This window comes from Camelus bactrianus, chromosome 27 (assembly GCF_048773025.1).
Source record: "Camelus bactrianus isolate YW-2024 breed Bactrian camel chromosome 27, ASM4877302v1, whole genome shotgun sequence".
In the NCBI taxonomy this organism is placed as follows: domain Eukaryota; kingdom Metazoa; phylum Chordata; class Mammalia; order Artiodactyla; family Camelidae; genus Camelus; species Camelus bactrianus.
Window position 1 is genome coordinate 30022177 of NC_133565.1, and position 23817 is coordinate 30045993.

Below are 23817 nucleotides of genomic sequence, written 5' to 3' on the forward strand. Positions count from 1 at the left end.
CCTCCTCTGGAACACATCGGCACCCACAACACGCAGCTGTCCGCAAGCCCCGGGGCAAACTAAAGACCTTCTTTTCTTAAAAGGCAAACCAGAAGTTTCTAGTAAAACAGAAGGCTAAGGAGAACATTCAAAGTGCTTTTATTTGGCTGAATGTTCAATAAAAGGCACAAGACGTCAATTCTGAAGAAGCGTAGGAAATTTGTTCTAATGGCCTCAGTTGACAGATGAGGAAATGGAGGCTCTGACAGGGAAATAGTTGTCCATCAAGCTCACGTTGAGCGGGACGCTTTTCACGAACTCTGAGCAGTGCTCTCGACTTCGCAAACGCAGTCCCTGTTCCCTGCACCCCAGCCCAGTCGTGGGTTCTTGATTCCCCTGGCTTGGTTCCTCTGGGGCATTCTGGCTAAGTTATATTGGAAAACACAGGAGCGCATTGATTTCCTATAATGGTTTTATCCATAGTAACTTGTGAAGACATCTTTTGGCTAGAGGATTTGGCATTGAATACCTGAAAGCCTTGAACTGAGAAGGGCTGTTCCAAAGTGCTGCCTCCCAGTCGTGAACAAATACACCTTTGCGCCTCCAGAAACGCCTTTTTCTGCACCTGCAGATTGTAACTCCTTGACCCCTTTCTTATGAACAGAAGCATCATGTAGTTGGAAACGGGTTGCTAGGCATTAGGGATATCTTGTTGTAATGCAAGTTATAGGCTTCAGGAAAAAAAAGCAATCACAGAATCAACCTTTGGAGAGAAATTATGTACTAACATGGGAATCTATGTGAAGCCAAGCTTTCTCCTATCTTTCTAATTTAGGTTATATTAGAACAATGTAATTACAGAGACCCAAAGGGAGACTGAGAGCAAGATGAAACTATAAATACAGTGAAGCCGTGGACCCTCGTTCCCTGCCCTAGGGAAAATGCTAAGCTTTAAAAAAAAAAAAATGCCCCTACATGTAGTACTTCTACTGTCCTTTCTCTTCTGCGTCTCACAACAAATTGAGGAGGCAGGAATTCTCACCACTTCCATATTAAAGCTGAGAAAAATCAAAGCCCAGAGAGGTCAAGTGACTTATCCAAAGTCACACAGCAAAGAAATGACAACCCCAGAATTAAATGCAGAGTGTTTGGCTTCAGGTCCCATTCTTTCCGAGTGCCACCCCCACCCCTAATTTGTCTTTTCACTCCTTCTCCAGCTCCTTGGTTGAGTGTTTTCCTCCTCACACTCACTGAAAATTAGGCATCCTTGAAGTTTCTCACCTAGCCTCACTTTTCTTTTCTCTTTTCAAATGATTTTGTTTACAATCTTTCTTACAGTTTCAAACAGCACCTCTTGGCAGATGCCCTATCACTTGCACCACCCTAGATCAGTGTCTTAAACTCAAAGCCCTCCTCTGCACCCATCTCGTAGATTCTGTGTGTCTCTGAAAAGATTCTGGGGGTCACACTTCGGGTGGGAGACTTCAGAAGCAGAAGGTGAGACCAGCCTGGCAGAGGACCTGAGGCTCCGGTCCTGCGATTAGGGTCGTGGACCAGACCTGCACACGGGAGGCTCCACGGGATGACATGTCCAGAGACGGATGCCACACACAGGCCGTCCTGCAGGAAAGGGGACAATGGGGAACCCTTTCCCCTGTTGCAGCTTTGAAGGTCATGACATTGAGGAGCAAATAATGACAACTCCCAATTTTACAGTCCTTTGCCATTTTACAGGTGATTTTTATAACCATGATCTTATTTGGTCTTTATTTGTAAAGTAAAAAGGGTAGAAATGAGTACTTCCAGGCTTAAACTGTGAAACTGAGGCTTCAAGGTACTGAATGCTTTGCCCCACGTCTCCCGGTTAGTACAGGGCATTCCGGAAGGCTGAGCAAACCCAGTCTGGTTCCCCACCCATGACAGCCCGCTTCCTCGCCCCTGTAATTCCTCTCTTCTTTGTGTGGTTCCATTAGGCAGATACTGTAAATCCTTAATGGACTGCCTGTTGGCTACAGGAAAAAGCAGGGGTCAGCAACCTTTTTTCCGTAAAGGACCAGATAATAAATATTTTAGGCTTTGCAGACCACAGAGTCTGTGACACTATTCAGCTCTGTTGTTTCAGCCTGGGAGCAACTATCAACAATACGTAAATGAGCAGGGAGGTCCCAATAAAACTTTATTTACAAAAAGAGGCGACAAGCCATATTTGGCCTGCAGACAGTAGTTTGCCAAACTCTGGCCTAAAATCCTGCAAGATAATATTTGCATCATCAAGATCTGCCTCAGGGTCAGCCCCGACTTCCATTGTTGCCTCCAGACCAATAACCAAGGCCAGGCCTCAGCACGGCCAGAACAGGGAAACAGGGCTCTCCCTCCGGGAAGAAACAGTGTGCAAACTCAAGACATTTCAAGTCCTGGCTTATATGTGCTGGTAGGAACTGCGGGGGGCATGTGGCCTGGGACCTTGGGCCAGGAGACGGGGTGAGGAAAATGTAAGGCTGCAGTGGAGTGAATTTGTCAGCGTAGAGGCACCGTCCGTGATGCAGGGCTGACTGCGCTGCTGAGACCTCGTGGGACCCGTTGAACTTGCAGCTGAGATGTCTCCTCGGAGCTTTGACACAACAATAGCCTTCAGTAAATGAAGCACAGATTCTCGGTCTGCCTGGGAAGGACACTGGGGAAAGGTCAGAGGGGTCCGGGAGTTGGGAGTAAGGACCAGCTGTGGAAGACCAGAGAATCTATCCCCTGATGACTTCCCTGGAAAGGTGCAGAAGGTGATAAAAATCCACTGATGTCAGAGGCCTCTGCATCTTTGAGAAGACGCTCAGCGGCCACTGTGTTCTGGCGGCCTCGACTGGCAGTATAAAATTCTGCATTAGAACTAGGCAGTGGAGGTGACAGTCATAGTAAATAGTAAATGGAGGTGACAGAACTGCCACACAGTAAGGACCGTCTGGTCAGGGGTGAGGTAAGTGTTTCCCCTAGTCCTTCTCCAAAGGGACTGGTGCCTATTTACCAGAGTAATCCTGCGTGTGGACTCTCTATATGGTGTCTGGGCTAACACGGATGCCAAGGGACCCAAAACATCATGAAGGGTCCCCACCCTCCCAGCTGGACTGAGTTGGAGCCCGGGCCCAGGTTCTCTCCCAGTGGATGCGTTGTCCCCACAGAGCCACCCTGCAGTTATTTTCCTGGTTGCAAGTACGTAATTCTGCTTCATAGCTGGCAGAGCCTCTCATTCATTCCCTGACCCGGGGAGGAAAAGATAAAGTAAGAAGGGCAAGCAGGAGCCCCTGAAATGGCCCCTCCCTCACCCCACCCTAGACAGTGAATTAGAAGCCACATCACCTCCTGGGTGGAATGGCAAATAATGGGGCCACCGTCAAAGGTTTCATGGACGCAAAGGTGGTGGTCTGCATCATGGCTCTGTTATTCGGTTCATCCAAGTGTCTTCTGCAAAGTCTAGAAGGATGTGGTAGGTGCTGGCGGACTCCTGTGAACCAAGCCAAATGATAACGCCGAGTGCAGCCGCTGCGCTGGATGTGATATCTTTACCGTAAGAGATAAACACAGCCACAGGCCTTGGCGATGTGGCTACTGATCTGGAAAATATGTTCTTTTCCAACCCCATCAGGAAAGAGAATAAAAAGCAGCTCACCTTTACGTGGGAAGGATGAGAGGGCACGTTCACCGCCTTGCTCGGGGCTAGGACAACGCTCCTGCCCTCTGTTGTGGGGCAGCCCACGGAGATCCTGACTGTTCTGACATTCACGAAACATTGTGATGTCCCGCTGCACGGCAGACATCGCGCTCACTGGGCCTGATGAGCAGCAAGTGGTACCTATTCTAGATGCTCTACTAAAACAAGCACTGCCAGATACGGGAGATAACATTTGTGGAAATTCAGAGGCTGGTCACACTGGTGAACTTCCCAGGCATTTAGTGGTCTGAGCCTTGCAAGGATATACCATTTAAGGTAGGTGGCTGCCCCTCACACTCCCTGCCACTAAGAATGATGTTTAGTAGGCTTTTGGGGACTTTGAAAGCAGCATATACAGCTCTTGGGAGAATTACTCCAACCATTTATCAGGCACACTGGAAGGTTTCCACTTTTGAGCAGGACAGGAGTGAGAGAAGATTCTCCAGCAAGCCCAAGTTTGCACTGACACCACCTTGGACCGAACTCCCCATCGCTCAGGCCATAAGCCTGGGAGATCCAGCTAAGCTAGAAGAGTCTGTGGTGAGTAAGGACGCTCTGTGGATTCTCTGGCAGGCCTGACAGGAGGGTTGTGGCTCAGAACCCTCAAGTTCTAGACCAAGGCCACCCTATCTGCAGCAGGAAGCCACTTGCCACTGGAAAAGCATTGCTGTCATGCGGCTGGACGTGCCAGCATTTCTGACCATGGGATTCCAAGTGACTGTGGGATTAGAGCTGAGTGATCATGAGCTGGTATTTGTGGCTGCACTGAGTCATAATGGAAGTCATATATTCAGAATCAAGTCCAAACAGGTTCAGAGGTGGCCTCAAAGGGAAGCCCAAGTCCCCAGTCCCCCTGCTTTGGTGCACCAGCGCCCCCTCCTCAACTTAAACCCACGGCCCATGGCAGGGAGCCGAGGAGGTTACCTGATTAACTAACAGAGGAAGATAAACTTGGGCCTAGTTTGTTAATGGACTGGCTCACTGATCTCGGCACTAACCAAACACAGGAATGCTGTCACCCACATCCCCACTCAGGGGCGGTGCTGAAGGGCATCTGTGAAGGCACTTCCTCCCCCGGGAGCAGAGCCGAGCACGCTGCTCTTGGCCGACAACTTTGCATAGAGAGGAGTGGGCTGAAGTAAGAATACACAAATTCCGGTTGGTGGCAAATGGCTTGGCTGATTGGTCAGGGGCCTGGGAGGAGCAAGCTTGGGAGGTCAGAGGTCAGAGGTCAGAAAGACTGAGGGAGAGACCTGAGGACGGGCCTATCAGAAGAGCACAGAACGTACAGGATTTCTGTCACACGAATGGCCGTGTCACAGGTCACACGGATGCCCGCAGTGCGGAGGAGGCATTCAACTACCTGCCGTGGGGACGAGACGCTTTATTCTGTGCATGGAAGCCAGGTTCTCTCTTCAGCCAGCCCAGGGCTAAGTCTAATCGCACTTTTGTCACCTTCCCGCTGTTTGGACCTAGGAAGTCACTCAGCTTTCCTACACCTTGGTTTAGCTTTTTGGGAAAACGGGGTGTGATAATGCTTACCTTAGCAGGCTTAGCGGGCTGGCTTAAGGAGTAGAAGCAGTGTTCAGTATCTTGGAATTGATATAATGGAAGAGAACCTGAAAAAGCATATATGTGTGTGTGTGTGTGTGTGTGTGTGTATAACTGAATCACTATGCTGTACACCTGGAACTAACACAACGTTGTAAATCAACTACAGTTTAATAACAATAAATTAATTAATTAAAAAAATTTTTTTGAAAAAGAGTAGAAACATTGAGTGTATGACACGGGCTTGTACACATCTGCTTGCCACAGGCCAAATGTTATTAATAGTGAAAGTTTGTTACACTGTGACAGAAGATCACAAATAGAAGGGTCTTTTGACATCAAATCATCCAACTCCCTTATTTTACAGGAGAAACGGTGACAACGCTAGGATGAGAACATGGGTCTCCAGATGTCTTATTCATTGCTCATTAAATGAGATAATAAATGCAAAATGATATTGAAATGACAACACTGTGAAGTATTGTCATTGTCACTCCCTCTCCCATTTGCCCGTCTCTTGAGCATGCCTCGCAGTAGACATTCTAGCGGTAATGATAATTAGGTAGTTCTCATCAGTTCTGGACCCTGGACATTATTTTTGCATTGTTCATTGAACCAGCAAATATTTATCAAATGCCCTTATGTGTCAAGAAATGTTGTAAGTCTTGGAAACTTGAAGATGAACAAGATAGTCTGTAACCTTGCCTTCATGTCCCTTCAATTTCGTAGGGGAGGTGGACAAGAAATAACTAAATATGGTAATGGGTGAAATGATTACAGACGGTCAGAGAGGCTGGGAAGAAAATAAACAGATGTTTCAATAAAGAACAACAGAGTGACTTACTTGGGTGAGGTGTTAAAGGAGGGCCTCTCCGTGGAAGTGACATCGAAGCTCAGACCTGAAGAATGAGAAGGAACCAGTGCTGGGAGAAGTGGAAACAGAATGTGCTAGCAAAAGGAACAGCAGGTGCAAAGGCCCTGAGGCTGGAGTCTGGTATGTTTGACAGAGAGAAAGGAGGCTCATGCTAGGGTGCAGTGAGACAGGCTGGAGAGAAAGGCATGAGCCATGCTGGGCTTTGAGGTGGGGTAAAGTGTCTGGATTTTATCCCTAGTGCGATGGGAAGCCACTGGTGTCAGGAGTCGGGGAGGGGGCAAGCACTTTCCTGAGCTGGTATACTTCGTAAATCACCCGAGTTGCTAGGTAGACAAGGGTCATTGGCTGTAACAGGAGCTCAAGGAGTCGGGGAGAGCCTGCCTCCACGGGCACGGAATCCGGTACCAGCCCAGCTGGCTTGGATCCACACTCCCCGATTTCAGCTGTCACTGCAGATAAGAGCAGGATTACATTTGTCAGTTCTCACAGATGCAATTTTTATTTAGCCTTTCCAGAGCCCATGTAGGTTGGCATTTGAGTAATGAATACCAGGAGTGTTCTGCCCAATATAGGGAGGCAGGTCAGAGACCCTTCTAAAATGCAAATCAGATTGTGTCTCTCCCTGGCTTAAAACCCTTCATTACATCCTGGATAAAGGACACGTTGGCTGGCATGAAATTCAAGGTCTTTCAAGACATAGCCCTGGATACCATTCCTGCTCTTACCTGCCTGAACTCCCCGCCCCACTCCCCCAAATTCCAAACTCCTAAGGCTTCTGAACACATTATGTGGGTTCCATGCCTCAACTTTTCCCTCTTTCCTCCTCTTCCTTGCCTTTTTGGACTCATGCAACATAAGGTGAGCAACTCACACCAGGACTTTTCCAGTTGTAACCCTGGAGGCCCAGTGTGGGAAAACTTTCAATCCTGGGCACATCAGGACAGTGGGTATAATGATGAATTTTGTTTCAGCTCGACCGGGCCACAGAGCCCCCAGTTACCTGGTCAGACATTCTTTTGGGCATGTCTGTGAGAATGTTTTTGAACGAGAGTAACATTTATATCAGTAGACTGAATAAAGCAGGTTGCCCTCCCTAGAGTGGGTGGGCCGCGTCCAACTAGTTGAAGGCCTGGCTAGAACAAAAAATCTGACTCTCCCCCAAGAAAGAGAGAATTCCTCCTGCCTGACTGCCTTCAAACTGAGGCATTGGCTTTTTCCTGCCTTAGGACCCAGACTGAAACACTGGGTCTTCCTGGGTCTCAAGCCCACCAGCCTTCCGACTAGAACCGCACTGTCAGCTCTCCTGAGTCTCTGGCCTGATGGCTCGTTGTCCAGATCTTGGGACTTGCCCACCTTCATAATCACATGTGTCAATTTCTTATAATAAATCTCTTCATAAGTCGGCATCCTATTGGTCTGTTTCTCTGGGAAACCCTGACTAATTGTCACCCCTGTATAAACATTTCCTGCTCCAGGAAGCCCTCTGTGACCTCACCAGCCTGAGTCAGAGGCTTCTGCTCTGTGTTCTCAACGCTCCTCCTTCTCCCTTTACCTCCAGTGTAGCATCCTCTGCGGTGCATTGTTACCGTGGTCCATTCCCCTGTATCAGTTGAATTCATGAGAACGTACCCAAGGCGAGGCTCTATGAATCCCTGGTGACTCGTCGGCCTCCTGCCGCTGAGGGACCAATGCAGCAGACGTGATCCAGGGGTTCCAACTAGCCATGCTGCTGTTCCTAAACTGCTCCCCCTCTCCAGGACCCCTTTCCTCTGAAGAGCAACAGCATCCTAACCCATGCAGTTTGGCTCCTGCCTCAGTTTTCTGCCCAAGTTACTGAAAATGTACTCTGCTTTGATCTCTAGTCCACCTAAAATGGGTCCAGAATTCCTGCAGAAAACAGAAATGTCATCATCAGACCAACAGAAAGCAGAAGAGGAGAGAAGGAAAAAGGGGAGAGGGCAGGTGAAAAATAAATGCAATGGTGTCCATAACATTATTCCTTTTATACAGCTTGGAAGCCTGCGATACAGGGCTTTGTGATATTTATGAGTGCAAAATATGGAGTGAAGAGTGCAACCACGTGTGTGGCAACAACACTCAGATTCATCACAGCATTTACCTCTGGGGAAGAAGGGGGTCCTGGCCTTCGGTTCTGGTAAGCAGGGCACCTCGATCTCTCTGGAAAGCCTGACTCCTTTCAACAAAGCTCAGTTAAATAGGCACTGTGTTAAAACTGGACAGAGCAGAGGCAGTCAGTGCATGGCTCTTCTGTTCTTCTCTGTTCTTAACTGTGTGCTTGAAACACTCTCCATAAAATAAACGTAGTGGGAGAAGAGGTACAAGGACCCCGTCTCCGTTTGTAGCCCCACCAGGGAATTCAAGGTTTGCACCTCTTGGGAGCGACGGAAACGTGAGCTGTCTTGACTGTGTGGTGGTTTCATTGGTGTTATCCAGCTATCAAAATTCATCCAATTGTACACCTGAAATATGTGTAGTTTACTGTCCAGGAACCATACCACAATGAAGGTGTTAAAAAGAAAAAAAATTAATAAGAAAGGTTAGCAAAGGTGTAGGAAATAAAAACAATTTTGTTTCCATATGCCAGCAACAAACAGAAAACGACTGTTTTTAAAAACTACTCCTTGTAATAATTTAGTACCAAGAAAGATCAAGTAGGAAGACAGAGAATAAAAGATGTGTAAAACCTGTATGGGGAGAAATATAAAGCTTTGTGGAGAGAAATTTAAAGACGATTCAAACAAATGGAAAGGAATGGATTGGAAAACTCCATATGGCAAAGATGTCATTTCTCCCCCAGCCAACCTATAGATTTGATGCAATCCCACTGAAAATCCTAACAGGGTTATATTGTTTTTAGATGCTTGTTTTCCGTTTGACTAGCCATTTCTCACATTTACATGGAAATGCAAAGGCCAGGAACAGCCAGGACACCCTTGAAGAACAATAATATAGGAGGGCCAGTCTCCCAAACGTCAAAACTTATAAAGCCTCATTTATCAAGTCACCATGGTATTTGCACAGGGATTGACAAATAGACCAACGAATGAAAATACAGAGCCAAGAAACAGATCCACACACAGGTAGATGTTTGATTGACAACAAAGATGACAGTGCAGAGCAGAGAGGAAATTGTGGTCTCTTTAATAACAGACCTGGGACAAGAGGGTAAGCGTATGGAGAAATCAAATAAAATTGGACCCTCATCTTACCAAATATGCAAAAAGCAGCAAAGGTGGATTATTGTCTTAAATATAAAAGCAAGGTTATGACTATTTTAGTGGAAATACTGGAGAATCTCTTCCTAACTTTGCGGTAGAGAATGTTTGGCTTTTTAAAAAAAAATAAGCCATAAAAAGCATTGGTCATCAAGGAAATGATTGATCATTTAGATGACATTAAAATTAAGAGCTGCTGTTCATCAGATGGTCCCACTGGGAGAGCGGAAAGGCAGACTCCCGGTGTGGGAGGACACATCTCAGCAGGGATGGATACGCCCGTGAAGGAGTGATACCCAGATTACAGAAAGACCTCCTACAGACTAACAGGCACACTCACACCCTGAGCGTATAGATTGGCGTGGCCACGCTGGAGAAGAGCTCCCCACTGTCTGGCAGTGACGGAGGTACCCACTCCCTGGGCCATGCAGGCACACGTGCTGCTGTGTACATGCCAGTGTTCCGTGCAGAATTTTTCATGATAGCCTCAAACTGGAAGTAACCCAAATATCCATCAAACTGTAAAGTGGATGAATAAGGCATTTTCACAACAGAATACCATGTAGTGGTCACACTGATCAACCTCTAAAACGTAACGCTGAGCAAGGGAAGGTAGAAAGCTTACTAGTCTGCTTATTAAAAGGTCGAAAATGGGCTCTCCTTGAACGATCTGCTCAAGGATGCATATTTAGGTGGTAAAAACAGAAATTAAAGCAAGCAGTGACTACCGTAAGTCAGGACGAGGGAGAAGGGTGTTAAGGTGAGAAATGATATACAAAGAGCTTCTAGGGTGCTGGCAGTGTTCTATTTCTTAAGCTGTGCGCTGATAAAGTGGATTTTTACTTAATAATGTTGAACTGTACACTGGCTTTTGTTGGGGAGGTGGGGGGCAGGAAAGGCTGGTGTGCTGGGATAGTTCATTCCAGGAAGCCTGGAACGATCCTGAGCTGTTTGGCTGAAGCACTTACACAACACTGACCTCTGATCAGGGCACAAAACATTCTGATTAACAGTGTTGCGTTGTGACCACGGGTCCGGGGCATTTTCGGGAGGTTTGTGCCAGCTTGTCAGCATTGTTTACTGATAACAGTGAGATGGATGATGTGCACCTTGTCCCTGTCAGTGCACTGGCGGGCTCTGTCTTTGGAGCTGGTGGCGTAGCAGCCCAGGAGACCAGCAGAGTGTGAGAGACCGTGGCCAAGACTCAGTTTGGGTTCCCTACTTCCCATGTGTTCCGCATACCAGCCAGTGTTTACCGATCTGAGAAAGTGTGTTGGGTATGGCCCTTATTACAGAGGGGACACAACTGGAGCTCACACTTCACTTCCCCAGCTCCCTGCTGTGAGGCAGCCTCTGGCTGTGATGATGTCCTTCCTTTAATGCTGTTGCTTTGTAACAGATATCAGCAACTTTTCCTGTAAAATACAGATAGCAAATAGGATTTGCAAAAGGTGATGCCCTCAACCTTCGAGCAACTGTTCCTGCTGAAAGGCTAATAGCCTTTTTTGCATTTTACATTTAAAAATGTAAAAGCTGTCTTAGCTCTTGGGGTCTCTCAAAACAGGCAATTTGACCCAACCCCTGCTAGAGTGTATCCTTTTCCTGCAACTGTAAATTTGTAAGAACTGTCACTGTGTTGGTTCATTTTATGCGTCAACTTGGAGGGTATATTTGGGTGAGATGAACATGTAAATCAGTGAACTTAAAGTAAAGCAGATTGTCCTTCACAATGTGGGTGGGCCACGCCCAATCAGTTGAAGGCCCCAATAGAACAGAAAGACAAGCCTCCCTGAGGAGCAGGGAATAAAGAACATACTCTTGGTAGGAACAAGTGTATTAGGCACTCATGAACTACAACCTAAAGGATTATATTTGCCTGCCTCTGTCTAAACAAACAGATGATCTGACCAAAATTCTGGGAATTGGAGGTCAGAGAGGATAGATGGCTGGCAAAGGCAATAGCAATGCACCTTAGCTTCTGTCTGTTGTGACTTTTTCTCCTTTTGCTTCATGGGGTTTGTGTGCACTTTGCCTTGGCTCAGGCCATTTGTTCCAGGCTGTTAAGGTTACAGACCTACCTCAGTTTCTTCCCCTCCCTCAAGCTCACCAGCAACTCGGGGATGCTGCCACCTGGTGGTGGGAACTGCCTCATGGGGGGGGGGGGTCTAAGCCAGTGAGCATCAAACCATGATAAAAGAAGACTTTGCAAAAACTGAAAATATGAAATATCAAACTTTCAGAGCAAGAGTGAACAAAAAGTGAGTCTTCCAAGTTAAGCAGATATGGTAAAAAGCATATTCATTTGATGTTCTAATGAAGGTGAAAGCTTAATATATGTTACAGACTTTGCCTTCCTTCTTCCTTTTGTTAAATTGTTGGCTGGCTATCATGATTAAAAAGGAAATTATAAGAACATGCTCCTCTTTAAGATCTGAAAATGCAGCTATCCTCGATCGGATGAAATACATATTTTTTAATTAATACATTTGTCTGTGTGATACTGGAATTTAGAGGTTGTATTTCATTGGAAATTGTTTTTGATACTTTTAATTGTGTGTTAAGCTGGGACAGCTTAGTGAGTTCAAATTTATATGTAAGAAAACCATGTTCAAAACCGTCAGAATTGATTTCTAAGACAAGCCTTCTTAAGGATGCCTCATTCACCTTTGGCCTATATAATTGACCTATACATTATAAAATGAGATTTTTCTCTTGTCTTGGAAGAAGGTGGGGAGGAGGAAGATTCTGGAAGAGGAGGAAGCAGGGAGGTGCGTGGGGGAAGGGATACTTGGCAAGGACCCCCCCCCCTGCATAGAGAGTTTAAAAGGAATCCATTTCTAGATACCTCACCTGCCAGTTCTCAAATCTGCCTGAGAACAGGTCAGAATGACCTTGTGGATTGTCCTTTCCCACCTTCCCTTTCACAGTGGCCTTGTTGACAGAAAAGAGAGGAATGCCCTCGTTCATCAGTAATCTTGCTATGGTACACAGCACTGAGCTGCAAAAGTCTGCAATGGCAAAGAGACAATTTAAAACACTGCCCTGGGGACAACTCCTTTAATTGAAGCCCCTGGGCTTGTCTAAGGCCTCAGGCTGTCCCTGTCTGCGGGCCTTTTTTTTTTCTTTTCTTTTTTAATTTTATTGTAGTATAGTCAGTTTGCAATGTGTCAATTTCTGGTGTGCAGCATAATGTTTCAGTCATACGTATACATACATGTATTCCTTTTCATAGTCTTTCTCGTTACAGGTCACTACAAGGTATTTCATATAGTTCCCTCTGCTACACAGAAGAAACTTGTTGATTATCTATTTTATATATGGTAGTTAGTATCTGCAAATCTCGAACTCCCAATTTAGCCCTTCCCACCCCCTTCTCCCCTGGCAACCATAAGTTTGTTTTCTATCTGTGAGGCTGTTTCTGTTTTGTAGATAAGTTCATTTGTGTCCTTTTTTTTGTCCGCAGGTCTTGGATGTGATTTTGAGTGTGAAGTGAGGCATTAGAACCCCGGTATGGGGTGGGGGAGTGTATAGCTCAGTGGTAGAGTGCGTGCTTAGCATGCACTAGGTCCTGGGTTCAATCCTCAGTACCTCCATTAAAAGTAATAATAGTGGATAAATAAATAAACCTAAATACCTCCCCTGACCCCAGAATAAGTTGAAGATAATTTTAAAAAAAGAACCCAGGGATGCTGGTCTGTGTTAGGAAGTTCTGAAGTTGGATATATTGTAGAGTAAGGCAGTGAGCGGGGTTTCATCTCTTCCATCCCCCAAATGTTGTCACATAAAGCAACTTCTTGAGGGAGAATCCTCTGAGAACAGAACAAAGAGCCCCAGGAAACATGTCCCCTCCCAGTATTTAAGGGTAAATGACTATTTTCAGATATGTTTACATCTGAAGGACCGATACAGCTTTGTGCTGCTCTAACATGACTAGAATGCTTTCTGAGCTACCAGAATTTTTCGATACACACTGACTCAATCCTGCAGACAAAAACCGTTTGCAATCTTTCATGTTTGGTGTGCTTCATTCAGTAAGGTAGTGAAAGCCTGTATTCAGACACCATCATATGACACAATATTTATTCCAGTTAGAGTCCAACATTATCTTACTTCATTTCATAAAATGTTCAATATTTTTCTATCTCCTTTTAACAAAAAACAAAATTACATGCCAGTTGCCAGACCAATTCATGGTTACACTTTCATTAAGTATGCAGGGAAAGGCTGACAGTGATACCTAATGTAATTAATCATTCCTGATTTCTATATATGATTCTTATTTAATCTTTCAAAAATCTCAATGCCAGTGTTGAATGTACAAGCTCAGACACACTTTCCAAATATGCCTTCATATGCCTTGCTTCAAAAATAACAATATTTTAACTATTACTTTACATTGCATATTACTAAACAAAGAGTAATAATTATGTTTTTATATATATACATACACATATCACTTTGTTATTGATTGCTTTTAGTAATCTAGCCTATAAGATATGCTGTTTAAGTTATTTCTTAATGGTTCTTTTTAAAATAATATTCTTCAAAACACTTTGGAAAATAAATTTAGTGCTTTCCAATTTTATTAAATAAAGAAATAAGCTTGATTTGACTAACTGGCTTGCCAACAGGGACTGATTTTGCTATTAGATTGTATGGCAGACATTTTGCATCAACTTAATACCTTAAATCTGCAGTTCCAAGGTGTTCGCCAAAATAAAAATATTAATAAAGTGAATAAAATGATAAAGGCATTTTATAAACTTTATACATTTATAAATTATATAAATACTGTGTTGACAAATTTACATTGAAATTAAAATTTCAATTTTCCCAACCCTCTCTGATTAAATAAGGTGCCTAGAAGTGAAGGGGTGACAGGTATAATTAATCATCACTTAATGCAAACTGAGAAAGTTTTCTGGTTATTCTTCTCAGAAATTTAAGTAAGGAATTATTTTAATGAATGGGCTGGTCTGATCCCCGTCCACTTGTAAATCAGCCTGAATAAGAAGACCTTCAAAAGTAGCCATGCTTCATCCAGGAATATCCCTAACGCCCCCGCCCCTCAAAGCCTGTTCATCAGGCAGGCATTCGGGCAGGCAGACGGAAGAGAGAGGTTGGTGATAAAAGAGAATACATTTGCATTTCATCAGTTTCCATCATGGTTTTACTTAGTTTTTCATGTGGGGATTTTTAAACTGAATCAACCTAACCTTCAAGCAATTTCCAGTTGCCCAACAGATCCTAAAAGGTCGTCTTACTTCAAGAAAGAAAGTCCTCAGACCAAGTCCCCCCCTGAACCCCCATAAGCCCCAGAGGTAGAGCCACTCCGAGAGGCTGCCTAACCTTGCTCTGCATGCGGAGTCTGTCCTCACACCAGTACTTAATCTTCGGTTTCATCTGCGGCAGTGAAAGGAACAGATGATTAAGTACTGTTGGGAGGCGTGGGACATTCATTGGAAGATGGGCTTGCTTGCATTGAACAGTATTTATAACCTTTTGCAGTTGAAGACAATTGAACAGCCAAAGAAAATGGCCCAAGAGGGAAACCAGAGAGATTTAAGACGCCTTGACGGAAGGCTCTTGACGGAGCTCCCGGACCCGCTACAACGTGGTATAATCGCGGTGAAAATGCAGCCCTTTCCATCCTTTACTGGAAGGTTCTATGAATAGAAGAGAAAACAGCCCAGGACTAGTCTTATCTGCATGATTAGTGGTGTTTACACAACACCGATTCATTGTGCATCAGGAGAATGACTAGTACAAGCTTGTTGGCAGGTAAAATGTAAAGGAGGACTTGCAAACAGCAGAAACACACGGGCTGCATTCACTTCTACCATTCTCTTCTGCTCATTTGATCGGCAAGCCCTGAGCTGGGTCTGAAGAATTCCGTGTGAGTAAATCAAGAAACAGTGGATATGTCCTTCAAAGCTGATCAAACAAGGGGAAAGCTCGCTTTTCAGAGATGACCTTAATTTTAATTGGAAAGGCTTGAACACATTATGAGCACAGTAGAAGCACCATAAGGAAGGAGGATTCTAAAGGATGCTGTTCAACTCTGATCAACAAGCTCAGAATCACAGAACAGAGTCGGGGTGGGGAGGGAAGGCACAGAAGGTGGGGAGGGTTACAGACAGCTCTGCTCAGAAGGCCAGAGACTCTAGAACAAAAAGAGTCTTTCATTCAATTCAACATACCTGTCCTTCAGCCTCTCTCAGTGACTCCCTCCCACATCCCAGATCCTCCACCCTCACAGAGACCCCCACTGGCCTCCACGCCTTCCTCCACACTAATATGCCTTCTATTCACCTCAGAACTTCCCTACCCACCTGGGGGCCAGAAGGCTGCATTTTTACCACTCCCATCACCCAAAGCCACCAGCCCCTGACTGACATCAACAGAACGCACTTAATATGGATTTCCTTAACACAGCATGTCTCTAAAGATTTGGACAAAAAATGCATTCATATACATCATATCACCTGTCGATGAAAAATTAATCAGTTGCCCTAAGAAAGAGATGGGAAATTCTATTCGAGCCAAATTTGAGGATTATAACCCAGGGAAAGCATCTCAGAAAGCTCTGAGAGCTGTTCAGCCCTTTGGGAGGCAAGACACAGTTATCTAAGTTTTTTGAGACGAGGACTGTACATCAAATGATGTATTTTCGACAGTTCACATAATCCAGCTCTAAGCATCATCGTTGTAGTTCGTGTGACTCCTTACAAGATCAAGAGGGAAGTTAATCTTTTAAGGAGTTGCCTTGTGGATGCTAGGTTGCTCTCTCTGGTTGAGCAGGTTTCCCTGCTGATGGGGGCCGTTTGCCTAACGCAGGTACGCAGCGCACAGTGTGGGCAGAGAGGAGGCCAAGGGGCAGGCAAGAATTTCTATGTTTAAATTTTTCTTGTCTTGCCCTAAAATATGAATCTTATTTCACCTTCTAAATCTACTTAGCTCACTTTTAAAATATGTAGCCCAATTAATCCTTTTAAGAATACACTTTTTGTGTGCATGTATTTGGTTTTCTTGAAGAGGGACCTATCCGGCAAATTAAAAGATACAGTCCCCAGTGTTTCAGAGTTCAAAACATAAGGCAGTTTCAAGAGAGCCCGATGAACATTGCTCCAGCTTGATCACCACCAGGCTATTAATAGCTCGTCTGCCTGCCTGGAGACATTGGCTGGAGAAACTGCAAACCGATGCCCTTCGCACCTGCCGTGACTGAGCTCTGATCAGTGTAGGGGCTGCTTGTACATTCAGGTGATGGATGACACCCCAAAGGAAGAATGCCAGACGTGCGTCCACACCACGCACACCACAGAAGCAGAAGATGTCCGTAAGGCTGTGTTATTCACAGAGACACCTCAAGCCGAAGGGCTGCACCAGCATTCCTCCCATTTAAGAACTCACAGACTCAAGAGGATGTCTGTGGAGGCCTCAGGATCCATGGCCTCAGTTTGAACAATATTTCATTAACCATTAAATTCTGTCACTTTGGAGGTCAGAAAAGCAGGGTTAGACATTTGACATTAGATAGCATACCTGCTTAAAGAAGGGAATTACCCAGCCATGCCCAGTGAGGAAAACAGAAAACACTCCAGCAGTTTCAGGGTTTTAGAAGGGATGGAGGAGCACAGAGAGAAAGCTGAGGTTAAATTCCTCTGACCGGGGAAGCAAACACAGAGATGCTCCAACCCCAGCGCCCGTCATGGAGGCCGATGGAGCCCCTGCTCCAATCTGCTCCAATTCGCAGAGTCCACGGGTCCGCTCGCCTGTGAGAGCTCCAGGAAACAGGAGCCTCCAGCCACGAGATGCCACTCACCCTGGAGCAGAGCCCAGGCTCTGTGCTGCCGCTGCTGCTGCTTGAGCAGAACCCAGGGGCCGGCGCTGGCCTGGAACTGTCATTGCCACTTTCTGGGGGTGACCTCAGAAGCAAGAGGAAAAAAAAGGTATTTCCTTTCCTTCTGAGACAGAGACAAGCAGCCCCTGGCTGTAGAGCAGGCCTGGAGGTCGCCTGTGAACATGGACCACTTCGCAGAACACCCACATCGGATGAGGCCACTCACTTTGGCCAAGCCAGGCCAAGACAAAAACAAGGCCGCTCCCCAGTCACGTGGGAACACCGCCAGCGCAGGAGCGCAGGAGCGCCGTCCGCACCACACAGTGACCACGCATCCCCCATCCCAGCTCATAGGAGCGCCTGCTGCTGCTTTACCAGTGACAGTGTAGGGCTCACACTGCTCTTCCTCCTTCTAGATCAGGTTTGTCGACACCCAGTCACAGAATTATCCCCACTTCCTGGCAGCATCTAACCCAGAAAAACTCCCTCTCCCTAAACTCTCCGCCATCGCCTGCCACCAGCCCAAACCCTGTAGTCAGTTCTTTCTTACACTTTCCTCCTGAGACGCCCCCAAGTTCCCGTAGTGTGCAGTCCCCTCCCTGCAACAGGTGCTAAACCCAACCTTACAGCTCCAGGTGTGGTCCTGGTGTCACTGGCTGGAGGGAACGTCCAAATTCCAATCCGAGGCCAAGGAACGATGTTCAACTCTGATCATCACCTCTGGGAAAGGTGACAAAGCAACATGCCCCAAAAGTCCCGTGGTCACCACGTATCTGCTGTAACCTCGGCCATCAAACAGGCACTGACTGAGAACCAAGGTTAATAGCTCACTGACGTGTCACCACCACACTACAGCAGAGCGGCCGGTGCAGGGATGAATGACACAGTGCTTAGACCGCCCAGTCTGTCCTCCTGTCTCTCCTCTTATTTCCCAGTAGTTTTTCTTGTTTTCATTTCCTTATCCATTCCACCTGAGTGCTGAAATAACGTCCACTTCACAAATTCAATTTTCTGTCGTATCTGCTGACTAGCTCTCTTGTAGGACCGTGCTTGCGTAATTATTGGAAATTGTCAGTTACTCGATGAGGTGCATTCAATTAGAGATGCTTCTAGGTCTCCACCCAAATCCTTGACCCAGAAAGAAGACTGGAACACTCTACATTGTGATTTTGCCTGACTTAATCCAGGACCCAGAGGCCTGGGTCAGGTGAAAATGGGGAGTTTGGGCTGCAGTCAGCTCTTCTTGAACTGCATGGACTGAGAGTGGGAAAGGGTGGTTCCCAAGAAAATCTGGAGAAGCTGTGATCAGAATGAGGGAAAATGCATCTGAGCAGAGAAAATCTGTGGGTGTCCACTACAGCATCCTTAACTGCTCTTCCTGTTCACCTGCCTATTTTGGGTGCAAACCTGTGTATTTCTTGGCTTCTTTCCTAATGCCATTTACTCATGCCAGAGAAAAACCTTCCTATGCCACTTTTCCCCCCTGTCATTGCCACCAACATCAGCACTGACCCAGGTCTGTCACTGTCACGTCATGGTTTTTGGAACTGACAGGTTCCCAAAACTGCTCTTGCAACCCTTGTCCCTCTGATGTAAAGTGGGTACTGGTGGGGAGGGTGTGGCTCAGTGGTAGAGTGTGTGCCTAGCATGCACAAGGTCCTGGGTTCAATTCCCTGTACCTCTGTTAAAGAAAGAATGAAAAAAACCTAATTATCTTCCCCCATTGAAAAAAAAAAACCTTAAAAATCATAAAGTGGGATCTGGTTCTATACATGTATTTATCTTATTTTTGAATGTTTAGCATTTGAGCTTATAATTCAGAATCAGGTAAAGAAATCCAGCACTCCAGGAAAACCTGGGGGAAACTGAGAACCCCTGAGAGATTTTTTTTCCTAGACATATTGCTGTATTAAAATTCCCTCTCAGTTCTCCAGACAAGGCAATTAAAGCCAGGGAACTATACCAAACGATTTGTTTAGGAACTTGACAACTTGGAAGGTTTTATTTTTGTCCACTTACCCAACAAACACAGGAATGAAAGCAATAATAAGTCATTTGATCTTTATCGAAAATCATTAATGTTCATGAAGACACTCCCTAATTCTTTCCCTAGGACCAAGGGTTACTGGTGGCTTTTAACGACCATGATTCCTATGAACTAAAAGGTGCAAATCACTCAAGCATTAAGTCCATTCTGAATGTCCAGGGTGCCTGGGCCTCCTTTGAAATGAATTAAACTGACTTGAAGAAGGTCCATTCATCTGGAGAGAGGTGAGGCCCAACACCCCCTTGTCACTCAGAATGGATGTAAGAAATGGGTTTTATTGGGGAAACACTCAAGCTAGTACAATGGGGCCTGTGGTTCCCTGCTCCATCCTCATCCATGGACAAATACAAAGGGGCAGAGCACATTGGGCAGACCACCGGGTGTTCAGGGGAAGGCCCTCCCTTTGCTGCCTCATCTCCACCGTGCCAGCATGAGAACAGCCTGGCATGCAGAGAGAAAACCTCCAGTGCTCGGGCACCACGCTGTCCGAGTCTGGACACCAGACACCAGGACTCGGTGTCTTTGTGAGAAGTGGCGTTCTAGCTTTGGGGGCACAGGAACCTCCAGCTCCTTGGGAAACTGAGTGTGTGCCAACCTCCCCCACCTGGGGGCAGGTGACATTCAGTCCCAGGTAGCCCCCTTCCAGACAGCCTGGCGAGGGCTCTGCAGGTCATCGTTGAACAATTCTAGCTGTCTCTCTGCAACTTACAAGGTAGAGTCCGCTCCACCCTTCCCTTAGTGGAAATAGTGAACAAGCAGCTTCTCTTGAGGCAGCATGTAAAGCTGAATCGACACTGTTCTGTGCTTTTTGAAAACAATGATTTAGCCATCAGTATTCTCTGCAATCAACGTGGACGTTAGCATCCTGTGAGTTCAAACCCAGTCACGTGGCCATCAGTGAAAGAAAAAAAGTGTCTTAAAGTACAGCCTGTTAAATTCACAAAGGGGCGCTGGCTTGCTAAGTGCCACGGGTCCTGTGACTGTTTCCTTCAAGTCACACAGCCAGCGCGCCATTAACCGTCACCTTGGAGAACTGGATTTGCGAAGCCAGCCCCAGGCTGTGTCTAAGCTTTGGGATCCAAATGACCAGGCTTCCCAAAGACGTGGACAATGGAAAGGAGCTCAGAGGACAAAAGAAGTCAACAACGCTTTCACTTTACACTAAAACTGAAGAAAATTGAGCGTTTGCTTTTTAAATTACTGTTTTTGCTGCCCAGTTGTAAACTATCTTACTCTTTTACTACCAATAGTATGTATTATTAGAGAGGATAAAGTCATTTTTCAATATATTTATTGACCATTTGCATTTTGTGAATGATTTTTTTCCTGCCTTTTTCTGTCATTTTTCACTTGGAGTTTTAAAAAAGAAATCGTAAGCATTCCTTACCTAGTGAAGGTCTTGGCCATTTCTTCGTGGTACAGTTTGCAAGTAGTTTTCCTGGTTTGCTATTTGTCACTTTTGTTATTTGACACCAAAGGCTGTAAGAGTTATTAACTGGATTTGTCAATCTTTTCTTTCATAATTTCTACCTTTGTTTTATGACTGTAAAGTCCTTTCTAAAATCAAAGTTATGCAAGTAATGATATTTCCTTCTAGTGATTTTAAGAGTTTGTTTGGGTTTTTTTTTACATTTAAATTCACCTGAAATTTATGTTAATGCATGGTAGGATTCCACAAAATCTATTTTTTCAAATAGTTATCTGACTATTCCTAATCTGTTTATCGACTAGTTTATGATTTCCAACATAAAGTGCTACTTTTCTCATCTAATGATTTATTACATGTACCTGATCTGAATCTGGACTGTTCTGTTTTGCTGGTTAACCTGCTCCTGATCACATAGCATACACTGTAACTTGGAAACATATTGTCTTTGATACAGATTGTCCTCCCTTTTTAACGTTTACAATCCTTTATATGCATGAATACATCTTCTATATTAACTTTAAATAGTTTTATAAAGTTCCCCAAAAAAATTCCTCTTGGGAATTTAACTAGAATTATATTAAATGTATTATCTAATTCTGATGAATTGACTGGTTTGCAGTATCAAGGTTGCAATCCAGGAACTAAAAACAATGCCTTTCTGCTCAGAGCCCATGACCGTCGGCGAAGTTTGGTCTTCCTGCCCATAGACCCTAAGCAGTTTTGCTAATTCTTACACAGTATCTTATTTTTCAATAATGAATGAGATCCTTTGTTCATTATATTATCCAAATTATTAATGCTCTTATCAAGGAAAATAGTTATTTTCCATATTTATTTTTTATTTGCCATATATATTTTATAACAGGTCACATTCTGAAATCTCACGTTAGTCCTAAGTTTTTCACTTGATTCTCTTAAGCTTAGGGTATGACGGCTTCCAGGCACCTCAGCGAAGCTACATCTATTTCCCAGATGGGGAAACTGAGACTCAGAAGGGACGTGGCTTTTGCAATGCTTTGCAATCATTATGAAGAAGTAGAGCCCAGGATTCCTGACTTCCAGGCCAGTGACCTTCCGACTGCCTCGGACACCACCTGAAATCAGAGGGGACTCTGACTGCCCCAGCTCTACAGTCCCCTCAGAGCAGGTCAAGGTACCTTCACAGACAGCAGGACCCTGGAGGTGCAGCATTACTTCCAGAAGACTGTGTTTTGTCACTTGCTTAAAAAAATTTTTAAATACTTAAACTAACGTATATTTATTTTTTTTTTTTTAGGTATAAGAGAGTGTAACATGGAAAACAGATCTCCCTTCCCCAGAGGACTTGCTATTAAGCTGATGTAGCCTTTAAAACATTTTTATGCATATGTAAACATACACATATTTGTGTATGTCTGTGTGTTTTTTTATAAATGTGCATATATATACTTACATTTTTCATAAAAGAGAGCTCATACTATACATTCCATTCTGAGATTTGCTTTTCCGTTTTCCTTAATGTATTCAGTCCATTTTGTCTATGTCAACACAAATCAGTGCCCCTCGTTTTTAACGTCTGCCGAGTAATCCATAGTGTTGCTGTATCATAACTTATTTAACTTATTGATGGATATTTGCATTGTTCCTTGTTTTAGGAAGTTATAAATAACGCTGCCATGAAAATCTCCATGCAGGTCTTTGTGCACTGCCGAGATCCTATGGGATAAATTTCTAACAGGAGAAATGCAGGGGGGAAGGGGTGGGCACTTTAAACTCCATTTTTCAGAGTGTTTTAGCCTTTCCTGACCTCCCTTTTCTCCCCCGCACCATCTGCTGACCCTCTCCACCCCTTTACCCTGCTTTTTAAGCCTCCACACCACCTGTCACATTCTGAGACGGTATGTACTTACTTTTTTGTTTATCATTCATCTTCCCTTCTGGAAACTCGTGACCGGAGGGGCTTTGGCCGTCAGCTCAGTGCTGCAGTGCTCCCTGGTGTGATCCAAGTCCTAGGCAGCGTCTGGCATGTCACAGGAGTTAAATAAACATTCTTTCATTCACCTAAGTGTGTACTGACCACCTAGCATGTGCCAACGCTGCTCTCAGAGCCGGGAACACATCATGAATGACAGTGGACAAAAATCCCGCCCTGTGGTCAAATGAACGAAGGGCTTGTCCTAGTGGGGGACACTGGGGGCCAGAGAACACATGGAACTCTTGAAAGCAGACTGTTTTTTCTCCCCAACCAAACAAGATCCTGTCGCATCGCCTCATCCCTGTGGTAAAGCATCACACAGACCCACGTGGACGCTCGGTCGAGAGGTGGTCTCTTCGTATGTACTCACCACACCAGGCGTGAGCTGGGGGAGGGCAAGCAGATCCCCAGCATGTTGCATCCAGGCCCGATCTCCCAATCACCCGGAAGAGCTGGATGAGAGGACTGTTACTTTGCTGACTTCACTGACACTTAATTTATAACAGCGACGTTCACTTGGACCAAAACATCTAAAATTCAACCTTTCATTTCAAAATTTAAAAGGAAATTGCATTTCCTCGAAAATTCCATCTGTTAATCCACTAAAAACAAGCTGTAATGTGGGTCCATACTATGGATAATGTTTTATAACTCAAGGAAGTTATTTTCTTCATAAATTTCCTGCAAATTTTTTAAAAAGTTCTTTCCTCTAGTGCTACAATATATATAATTTTGTTGTTATAGTAAAAGGGATCTCTTTTCCATTAAATTTTCTAACCAGCTCTTGTTTGTTTACAAGAAAATATTGATTTTTGTATATATTTCAAATCAGCTGCCTTATTGTACTCTTGTTAGTTCTAATGGATTTTTAGTTCATTGCTTTGGGGTTTCCACATCAAGAATCATCCTGGCTGCAAATAAAGATTATTTTTAAATTGTGACCTTTATTTTAGTTTATTTTGAAGGCTTAAGTGCATAAAGAAACATCAGTTTTTAAAGGAACGGCACATAAGTAAGCATCTTAAGCATCCCCCTGCTTTGCTGTATCTGAAATCATATCAACAGCCCTGCTGGGGGTTGACCACAGGACACCCTACACTGTGGGGCTGAGCAGAGTCTGTCTCCTAAAAACTGACCACAGGTGCACGCAGAGGCTTGAATGTCCACCAGGGACCAGAGCTAGTTTGAATGCTAGTTTGAATGT

The 23817-nt window shown here is 44.8% G+C and overlaps 1 long non-coding RNA gene across 9 annotated transcripts; it reads right to left on the reverse strand.

Moving 5' to 3' along the window:
- Positions 1–169: 169 nt before the first annotated feature.
- LOC141575259 (uncharacterized) lies at positions 170–22745 on the reverse strand. 9 transcript variants are annotated; one of them, XR_012502714.1, is made up of 10 exons: positions 22549–22745; positions 22092–22369; positions 20618–20709; positions 8224–8603; positions 7734–7991; positions 6075–6553; positions 5222–5298; positions 3638–3799; positions 3328–3472; positions 170–2653 (listed from the first exon to the last, which is right to left on the reverse strand). It is a non-coding gene; the product is annotated as an uncharacterized LOC141575259 (long non-coding RNA). The 9 variants fall into 9 exon arrangements; XR_012502715.1 differs by having other exon boundaries at positions 7657–7991; XR_012502713.1 differs by adding an exon at positions 17166–17268 and having other exon boundaries at positions 6075–7991.
- Between the last annotated feature and the right edge of the window lie 1072 nt (positions 22746–23817).